This window comes from Notechis scutatus, chromosome 5 (assembly GCF_049901735.1).
Source record: "Notechis scutatus isolate UNSWTSFEM ecotype Mainland chromosome 5, rNotScu1.2, whole genome shotgun sequence".
NCBI classification, from domain to species: domain Eukaryota; kingdom Metazoa; phylum Chordata; class Lepidosauria; order Squamata; family Elapidae; genus Notechis; species Notechis scutatus.
The window spans coordinates 43,510,457-43,521,714 of record NC_142013.1 but is presented as its reverse complement, the minus strand read 5'-3'; the positions used below and the strand labels follow the sequence as shown (position 1 = coordinate 43,521,714).

The window sequence follows — 11,258 nt, the reverse complement described above, 5'->3', positions numbered from 1 at the left end:
AAGGTCTGTTCTGCATAGTAACTAAATCGAGCAAGAATCGAGGTCAGATTGTGGAGGCTGCCTAGCCATCAACTTCTACTGTACCCCAGCTGCGATGCCTCTTCAAGTTGTCATGTCCCTCCAGGCCTTCAATTTGTCAGGGATATCCTCTGGGAGGAGGAATTCTGGCGTGGTCCCACAACTTGTCAAGCAAGTAGCGCTACTGAAGGCCTGGGTTGAACTGGTCCCTCTGAGGCTCTCCTGGATGGCGTTGAGAGATCCAGGGATGGAGGCAAGGTAAAATATGGAACACTTTACAAATTTGAGTGTCATCCTTGTGCAGGGGCCATGCTAATCTTCTCTGTATCATTCCAATTTTAGTATATGTGCTGCTGAAGCGAGCACTCTGGAACTGGGACCAGCCTGGCTGTGGAAAAGGACTGAGACTTCTGTTCAACCTCCCTCATACATTTTTTTTAAAAAGATATGCTTATCTAACCCATTTTGGCATCTCTTGGCATCCTTTGTTGCCTTAGAGGTCTCTCTAGGACGTTTTGACCTACTTTGAGTTGGTTTATTGTCCTCTGGGGGTATTTTTGGTTGCCCTTGAAGTTTCTGACCTAAAGCCCACAAGGTGAGATATCTATATCTATATGTCTATATGTGTATGAGATATTAATGGACTGTTGACTGGTTCAGAGGACTGATGTAAACAGAGGCAGGGAATCCTCTTGATATTTGCCCCCCCTTTTTTGGTAAATTCAATTTATTATGTTATTATTCATAATAATATTGATATCATTAATATTGTTATTATTGATAATATTTTTGTTATATCTGTGCACAGCTACTAACATAAATTGTTGTGCTGTTACCAAACTCATAATTAGATGACTGAATATGTAATCAAATTGTGAGGCCAAATAGAGAACACCTTTCAGGACCTGTATTGCAGTTGGGTGATCCTGCAGTCACTGGCCCTCAACAGCTTCCTGCCCAGGCGGACACGGGCCTTGGCACTCGCTGTTACTGTGCTGCTAGAATTCTGTGAGGGCTGTCAACTTAAAAAAGGGAAGCCCAATAGTCAACCTCAGAAAGAGGTCCGTAATCGGTATAAATGTCCCCTGGACCCTCACGGAGAGATCCTTGTGAGGGGAAGTGGCCTCTCAACAGATAATGCCATGGAATTCTTATTGTGAGCCGATGCGAATCTAACTAGAATTTGAGAATTTGAGCAGGAGAACTCTGAGTCCTCTGGCTCCACCTGATCAATAGCCCTTGCTTTTTCTATATACCTTGCGGGAGTATATCTGAAACTACAGAATCTCCTGTGGAGAGATACCTGAAGGTAATGATGCTCTGTCCTGCTTAGTGACCGGAGTTATAGGGAATTTTATGATGAAGTCTTTTATTTTTCTTCTGTTTAAACATGAGGAATAAATAGAATTCCTGTCAGTCATAACAGTATTGTTTTTATTATTTTTCTAAAAAATTAATAAAACCTTTTAAAAATTTATCTTCATTAATCAAGATTTACTTCCTTGCAATAGAGAGTAAAGAAACATGGCACTTGAAAAGATGTATAATTCCTTTTCATATGTAGACATATTATTTTGATAATATGTATTTCTTGTGGAAAATGTATCTCTCATATTTTCACACAGTACTAACATATTATAAACTTCATCTTAGAAAAAGGCTTGATATTTCTATGTTATTATCTAGAATGTTAATGATTATGATCATAATTATAATATTGTTAATAATTTAGTAAATAAATAAATAAAACAATAACCACATGGGAAAAATAATTTATACTGGACCATGATGTGCAAGAAGGGCAGCTGAGAATTCTCCTTTGGGATCTTATTATGATTGAAAGAAAAGAAAAACATGTACTTTTCATTGATGTTAATACTGTTAGTCATAAATAAAGATCGCTGTCCTACACATACTGACAATTGAACAGCAAAGTCTAAAACAGCTAGATTAGATAAACCTTCTGAATCTAAACAATCAGAAATTCTACTTATTCTGAGTCCCCACTTATGGGGAGGATTCTAAATATATTCATCTGCATGGGCCAAAACTTCTTTTCTTCTGAAGTTTCCTTATAGTCTTTGAAAGCTGATAGAAACAAGATCTTTCATGATAGAACTCCCACATACTCCACATACTCATCCCACATGAGTAGCTTCTGAAGTAGCTTCTGAATAGAGTGACAGCACTAAACATGTTAGCTATATAACAATATTCATTACAAGAGCATGGATTTTCAAAATGCACACATGTTGCTGTAGATAGTGCTCCTTATCCCAGATACACTTACATGGTTATAAATTCTATTGAAAGCAGATGAGCAGAGCTAAAATCAATAAAACTTAACAGGAAAGTGATTGCATTTAGGCACAGAGTTTTAAAATAGTTCATAGTGAGGTGGAATCAAATGCTCAGTGACTCACTGAAACTATAGGCTGTTCTTTCCATAAACACCAAACTATTTTATTGCAGTATCTTCAATAAAATAAATTAAAGCCTTCAAAACACCCTAAGCAAACTGTACAAAGGTAGAACCCACCCATTTCCTAGAAGAATGAAATATTTTAGGAACTATTAAAAAGACAGAATTTTATATTTACCTAAAGGGAGAAATAGAGAAGCATGTTTTTGGAGACAGAAAGTAGCCCCCACCTTTCTTAATAACCCTCAGCAGATGTCAGCACTTAAGAGCTTATTGAAATAAGCCAATATCTAGGTAGCTCTACTCATAGGCAAAGCAAATATTGCGGGCAAAAATCTGTTCAAGACAGGGTATTTTGAAATTCTCTGCAGCAAGGTCTAAACAAAGGTAGGATTAGTCCTCAACCATAATAGGAATTGCCAACACCATTTCAGTTGCACCACCCCAGCAAACTTCAACCAAACCTGGGAGCTCAGACAACCTTTAGAGCCAGCTATGACCTCTATATAACCCTTACATGACCCACATAGGAATCTGACAAAAGTCAATATAATATTAAAGGACATGCTCTTTCACAGGAACAGGAAGCTCAAACTCCATTTTGTCTGCTGCCCAGATGGTGGTATTCAAAAACTTTTACTACCGGTTCTGTGGGCATGGCTTGGTGGGAGTAACCATGTGACTGGGTGTGCGTGGCTTTTTTTCCCAGCTCCCACTCGTTTTGGGGAGCTTCTTAGCCACAGAGGAGCCTCGGGGGGGGGGCGTTTTTGCTCCCCTAAGGTTCTTCTGGGGCTCTGAAAGAAAAGGAATAGAGCATGGGAGGGGCATACAGCACCCCTCCGAGCTCCGTTTTGGGAGCTTCCTAGCTTCAGAGAAGCCTCTGGGGGGCATTTTTGCTCCCCTAAGGCTCCTCTGGGGCTCAGGAAGAAAAGGAATAGAGCATGGGAGGGGCATGCAGCACCCCTCCAAGCTCTGTTTTGGGAGCTTCCTAGCCTCAGAGAAGCCCTGGGGGTGTGTGTTTTTGCTCCCCTAAGGCTCCTCTGGTGCTCTGGAAGGCAAAAAATGGAAGGGGGGCTGAGCTCCTCACTCCATTTTTTGTCTTCCTGGGCCTCAGCAAGGGGAATCCTGGCACAGCTGATCTTATCTACAGCTGATTATCGGGAGGGGAAAAAAAGAAAGAAATAGCTTAGGCGAATGTCAGGCAGGCAGGTGGGGTGAGCGAGCATCGGGCAGGAGGGCGACCGGGTGGGGGCCGTGGCCAGCCAGAACTTACTACCAGTTCGGCGACCCACACCAAATTCTTGCTACTGGTTCACCCTATCCATTGCGAACCGGCTGAATACCACCACTGCCCAGAACTCATGTGGTTCTGCTTCATCATTAAACCATCTTTCCAATCAGCCTCCATGTTTCCAGTGTCTTTCTCCCGGCTTGGAACTGAACCAGATGGATGTTTCTTCCCACAAAACCAAAAGTCCAGCAACCCCAGAAGAAAAAAAACAGGAGTCATCTACAACATACAATGTAAGAACTGCAACAACCACTGTGTATGAATAACAGGCAGAAGACTGGCACAACCCATCCATGAACATCAACTGGCAGTCAGAAGACATGGTGAAAATTCTTTAATTTCACAACATATAGACAGATTTAACCACAGTTTCAATTGGGAAAATGTGACAATCCTAGACCAAGCAAAGTCCAAAAATGGCAGGGAATTTCTAGAGGTCTGGCACTCTGACAAACAAGCCATCAATATACACATAGACATTAACAACATCTGTAGACTATGCAAAGGAGACAATCAACTAGCCCCAAATAGAAAAAGACTCCAGCACCTCTCCACCAGTAATCAGCACTCAAATCAGCATAGAATAACTCCAAGGTCAACTTCAGACCAACTACCAAGTAAGCAATATTCCAATTAAGAAACTACCAAAGAACCATTAGTAAACAGCCCAACCAAAGAATCTCTAAGATCACCCACCACCCAGACAAGTCACCAGAATATAAACTGACAGCAAACAGTACTCCTTACCGGCACTGATGATGTTACCTAGCTAGAGTAATGAAATATCTGTAAGAAAACAAGCAAGCTCCAAGAGCATAAAGGATCCCTCACAAAAATATTTTCATGGCTGTTATTTCTAACATTAAAACTTGTGTTTTAGAAAAATGTATGATCTGTTGCCAAGAAATTATTCCAGAATTTTGCATTTAACTTTTTTAAGAGCTAAAAATACCACTGTTAACGTCATTTACATTTTCCAAAGTGTATTTTTATTGCTTTCAATTCTAATTATTCTATGAATATCATCACTGTATTAAGCCTAATTACTTGCTATCTTTTGGATTTCATGGCAAATAAAAGTGTTTGGTATTCATGTATCATACTAACTTCCTGTTTAATATTACATATTTCTAAAAAAAAATTGTAATCTGCTTTTCTGATTCAGGTTAATTCCAACAAAACATTAAATCTATTTTCTAACCTAAATGAGTTTATTAGGAGAAACTTGGTATGGTGAATACCAGAGTCTCTGCAGAGTTCAGCTTCGTTACATTTCAGTGCTGTGCATCTCCAGAGCTGTTGTACCATGTTTATGAGGATTTATCAGTACTGTTCCAAAAACGTTCATCCTAATTCTTTTACTTCTGTGTATGCTAATAAAAATGTGTTAAGTGGAAGCACTAAGCTTCCAGTCAGCTTCATTCCCAGGTGGGAATCAAGGTATGATTACAGAAGCAAAAGTGCCATAAGTACTCTTAAAGTAGTCTCTGTGAAAAGGAAAGAGGTTTCAGGAACACTAAAACAAATCCCTATAAAACAGCCCAAGCTGATAAAAGCAGTGAGGAATGTTGTGTGATTATTGAGACTTTGAACAAATCAACTTATTCTGAAACATTTTTTCTTACATTAAGGAGCAAACAGAACAACATTAGTTTATAAAATTAGAGCAAATGCCTATTAATGCTTTGATTTCAGACTTTTTTTTTCAAAGCACTTTCAAAATTTGATTTAATTGACAGTTTATACATACAAGCTAAAGACATCAATGACTGGAACAGAATTCTGATACTTTGTTACAGAAATTCTTACTGAGGCATTTATAGAATCATAGTGTTGGAAGGTCTTCTATCCAGGGCAGGGCACCTCAAAAGTAATCTTTCCCCTGCATATCTGCATACTCACATCTGAAAACAGAAGTAGACAATTTGAAATGACCTCTAACCACAGCCACACTGATGGCTTTGTTCTATGTTTATTGAAAGGCACAGTCATTCTACAACACTTGGGTACTTATACAACCACTTGCTTTACCTAGAATATATCTGACATGCTAAATCTTGTAAGAAGAAGCTACTTGAAGTTCCACACTTCAGAATGAGGAGGGGATATAAGTGCAGCTATTCTGTAGTGACAAGGCTTTTGCTGTCTTAATGGCTTTCAGAAAACTATATAAAATCAAATAATTATAGATTTTACTCTTTTAAATTAAACACCATACTTTTTTTAAAGAAAAAAAATGTTTCTTGTGTTTGTAATTTGTGATACCATGGACATTCTTTATATGGTGTATTCTGTAACTACAAAGAGTAATGGGGTGTAATTTAAATAAATAAATACCTGAATACTAATATTACAGGGTAATAGTTGTGCCTTGAGAGACACATCAGACAGATAACATGCCCTGAATAATAACTTTAATTAGGAACTTTTATATCACTGGGACAAAGGAAAACAAAATTCTTTCGTGATTCATCCCCCTTTCCCCAATCTCATATTGAGTGGTAAAAGCAAGGAGACATAACTATAGTCCTATGGTTATTCTTCCATGTCAGTAAAATGTGCATTCAGTTTGTTAACCTGGCATTGGAACAGCACTGATGAGCTTGTAATACATGAGGTCAAAAAGTATAATAAGTACTCTTACTGTACTCTGCATTGAGGACAATAATTTTACTATGGCCCACTTGACTGAAGCAGCTTTTATCAGTGCCTTTTATTTGAAACGATATTCTATATATGATAAAATTTCAAATGCTTAACCAGACATAAAATATATAAAGGATTAATAATTATGCTGTGATTTATAAAAAATTAAATGTTAGTCAAATGTTTCCATACCTCATGCTAATTGCCACACAAGGGAAACAGATCTCATAAATTTAAGTTGGGAAGAAAGATTTAAAACTCTATATGCAAGCTATACATTCCTTCCTTATTTAGCCTATTATTTTATTTTTCAAAACTCTAAACAAAAAACTCTACCAAGCAGATTATTATTATTGTATATCATTATTATTTACATAATTTTATGGAATTTGGTTCTTCGTAAGTGTGCTTAAATTTGCAGACAAATAACTGTTCTATTTATTAATGTTTCTGATATGTTCAGATATCAACTGCAGTGATTTAAGAAAAATAATTAACAGTGCAAGTGCTTTGCTTAGTGATTCTATAAAAATGAAAGGAAGAAACCATGTGTACATTTTTTCACCAGATATTTTAGTCAAATGGAGATCTAGAAACCTCAGTAAAACAATGAGTAATTTATCTGGGAACAGAGAAATTGACCACTGGTTGTCACTGTTGTTCTAATAAAAATACAACTATAGAGACATATTGTCAAAGTGATCCTTGTAGAGCATAAGAGTTAGAAGAATGCATATAAATTTATGTAGCACATTGGCCATGGGATAGATTGTTTATAGCATATGGGACTAGTTTTGTAAAGCATCATAGTGTGATAGAAATTAGAATCATTGTCAGATATGTAACTGGAAAAATGTGCTAGGTAATAGGCATATTGTGATAACGAATAAAATTAAACAGTTCTAAATTATAGGAAATATACAGAACAAAATTAGACAGTTCCAAATTATGACTAATACATGGGGTTTGTATTTATGTTGTAGATAAGAAATTGAGCTGTATAATGTGGATACAACAATAATGTTGCTTTTTCCTAATGAGCAGCCTATGAATAAATCATTTTTTTTGTAATCCCAACCCTATCAAAGAAAAATAATATTGCTTTGGTTAAGTCTTTGCAACCCTTGCTTCAATACCATTGAACTAAATAAGTTTATAGCTGACTTAAGAGGTTGAAGGTTCATTTATATACTAGCTTCAATATTGACTAATGCCCTTGTTTGCCTTGCTCATTGCTTAAGTAGTGTTTCGTTTCAGTTGGACTCTCTGATTTCTGATTTCTCATGTCTAGTAAACTGTTTCACTTCTGGTGTAGTGGGTTTCAAAGTGTATTCCATTGTACTGTGTTCATTTTTTAAAAGCAATTTAAACAATAAAAGATAAAATTGTTCTTACATTGTATTTCTACATGCCCATATGTCTACATTCTACTTGACTGATATCATTATGTCTGTTTCTATTGAAATGAAACAATTAGTAAGATTTCTCAGTTGAGAAATTCTCATTTTGAAAACACTGAAGCATCCTCTCTGTGAGACTACAGAACACAGTAGTAAAAAGTAGATTTTAACCATAAAAATTGAAACTAAAATAAATGCAGCAGATTTAATAAGATGTTTAGAGAAAAAAAAAAAGGCTTGGACACAATTATAAACATTGGAAACAATTATACAAAGATCCCATTTGATCACCCAAAGTTCTTTCCTAAGACTGTGGTTTCTAATAGGTGCACAATAGAAAGCGCCCTCACATATTGCATTACGGTATGGTATGCTGGCTTGACAACTGCAGATAGAAAGACATTACAGAGGGTGGTGAGCACAACACAAAACTTCATGGGCTGTTCCCTTATACCACTAGATGACATAGCTAGGGCTCGCTGCCTTAGAAGAGTGAGAAAAATTCTCAGAGACAACTCACATCCTGGTCAGCACTTCTTCACTCTCCCACCATCAGGTAGGAGATATAGAAGCATAGCTAGCCACACCAACAGGCTGAAGAACAGTTTCTACCCATGGGCTGTCAAACTTTTGAATGGATAATAACTTCATGTCAACATAGTATGACAGACTTGTGGGCCTGGCGTGTTGTGCAACAAAGTCACATAGTGGAGTAAGATTGGGACTGGGTTACGGACTTCTATCTTCACTGTGAGTTGTGCTGAGGGGGGAGTGCACAAAGGGAGGCTCAGCCAATCTCATTGTAGACATGTTGTACTCTGACAATAAAGGTAATAATAGATTTATGACACAATTTTTCATCTTTCCTGCAGAATCCAGTCTAATCAGAGAGAGAATAGAGTTAAAACCTTCCTTTACTTATAGCACACATTGCAGAATGTATTCATTCTTAAAAAAGATTACCATAGCTACCATAGAAATACCCAAAATAATTTTACAACTGATCAAGCTTATATTTGTATCCTAAATTTTATTATTCATGCAACATTTTAACAGATCTGGAAATATGTCACACAATAATACAGTTGTGTGTATTATATGCCCTAATATCTCCAATAAATAAAATAATAAAATTTCAGATACAGATACATACATATACTTAGATACTGTTTGCCTACTACAGCATACAATTCATTTAACCAAAATGTTACTCACACCATAGATACTTATATCCATATGAGAGAACAACTGTAAACACATGAAATTGGAATAATTTATTAGAGAATAATTATTATGCCCTTGTCAATATGGCCATGGTCTCCCTTCTTTGCTAAAAGTGAACATTTACCAAAACAGGTCAACTGTTTTACATTAATTTGAAGAGACTTAGGAACCCTCCTGTAAGCGTGATAGATCTATACATAAATATAGATGTAGATACAAGTATAACTACTTCTCCCCTTTAAAACTAGAAAAAAAAATTGAAGCCCCATCCATTAAAAGATATTCTACCTGTGTCTTATATTAGACTAAGAAAAAAATTCAGGATAATTTCAAAAACTGAAATTGGATGGTGGTGAAAGACACAATCACTGATTATGGGTTTTTAAATAGTATGTTGTGTGAATAAACCAAATTATTGGTTATTTGTAAACAATCTTTTATTATGTTTCACTACAATTTCCATGAATCTCAGACACAATGTTCAACAACTGAAGATGAAGAGAACTGAATTCCAAAGATGCTGAGCGCTGTGGGCTATCACTGCTCTAGAATAATTGGAATCAGGATACAGGGAAATGGAAGAGAGAAGGGTAGAGTAGATTTAACATAGACAAATCTCCATTTTGCAACTGGCTCAATAAAAACAGCATTGTTTACCTTGGAAGAATAGATGTTATTTGAGTAGCATGTTTACTGTTCCCCTTGCTTTCTGCCAAAAGAGGCCAGACTATTTTTCTATTACCTTGCCATTGCTAGAGAGAAAAAATAATATGATTTTGGCATTTAAGCTGACATGTTTGCTGATACAGAATTCTGTTTACACTTGTGCACATAAACATGTCTTTACACATAATGTATGCTTCTGATATGCTGGATTGATAAAAATGCTTTTTCTACTACCTTGGTCCATTATAATTATCCTGTTTCAATTTTGACCTATCCTTCCCAAAGTGGTCCTAAGTCCAAGAGGAACACACTTTTGACATAGAACTAATTTCTCCTCAAATTATTATTTTAACTACACTTTAAACTGTACACAATTGAAATAAAAGGATTTTAAAAGTAATTTCTGAGGAGATCAATGGTTGCTGATAAGGATGGATGTTTTTAACCATTGGTGAATCAGGGATAAATAACTTTTTAACCATGAGGGCCAATTTCCTCTCTGATACGCTTTCATTAGCTACAATGCCATGTTCCAATACATTCCACATAGTACATCCACTAGAAATGGTTTGAATTGTACAGAAGAATTCTACAGAAGAATTCTATAGGGGGGAGGAGTGAGTGAGTGAGTACAATAGTAATGGGGGACTTCAATTATCCTGATATCAATTGGAAAACTAATTCTGCACCAAGTGAGAAATCAAATAGGTTCCTAATCAACCTAGCTGACAACTTTGTTGTCCAAAAGGTAGAGGATGGAACTAGAAGGACTTAATTCTTACAAACAGAGAAGAAATGATAGAGGGAGTTGAAACTGCAGGAACCTTGGGTGAGAGTGATACATACTAGAATTCAACATAACACACATGCAAGCAATAGAACATAATGACACCAGAGTCTTAGATTTTAAAAGAGCTGATTTTAATAAACTCAGAGAGAACTTGGGAAAGATTCCATGGATGAAAATCCTAAAGGGGAAAACAATTCAAGAATCTTGGGGAACTCTCAAAAGTACGATCATAGAAGCCCAGACTAGCACAATACCACTGAGAAAGAAAAACAAGAAATCCAAGAAGAAACCAGCATGGCTGCACAAAGATCTCTCTGGCAAATTGAAAGAAAAAAAGGACAAATGCAAAAAATGGAAAGAGGAACATGCAACTAAGGCAGAATATCGCCAGATAGCCAGAATCTGCAAAGACAAAGTCAGGAAAGCAAAGGCTCAGAATGAACAAAGACTTGTAACAAAAGTCAAAGATAATAAAAAAAAAGTTTCTTTCAACATATAAATAACAAGAAAAAAAAATAAAGGAAACAGCTGGTCTACTAAAGAGAAAAGATGGCAAGGAAGTAATAGGCAACAGAGAGAAAGCAGAGCTGCTTAACTCATTCTTTGCATTGGTCTTCACGCAAAAAGAAACTACAGCTGAACCCACCAAAAACATGACTGTAAAAGATAGACCAGAAATAAAAGTTAAAATAAGCAAAAAAAATTGTAAGAGATCACCTATCTGAACTTGATGAACACAAATCACCGGGGCCTGATGAGTTACATCCCAGAGTTTTAAAGGAGCTGGCAGAGGTCATCTCA

General features: G+C 36.5%; 1 non-coding gene across 1 annotated transcript; it reads right to left on the bottom strand.

Moving 5' to 3' along the window:
• Positions 1–277: 277 nt before the first annotated feature.
• On the bottom strand, positions 278–384 carry LOC113409924 (U6 spliceosomal RNA). Its single transcript, XR_003370600.1, has one exon. It is a non-coding gene; the product is annotated as a U6 spliceosomal RNA (small nuclear RNA).
• Positions 385–11,258: the final 10,874 nt, after the last annotated feature.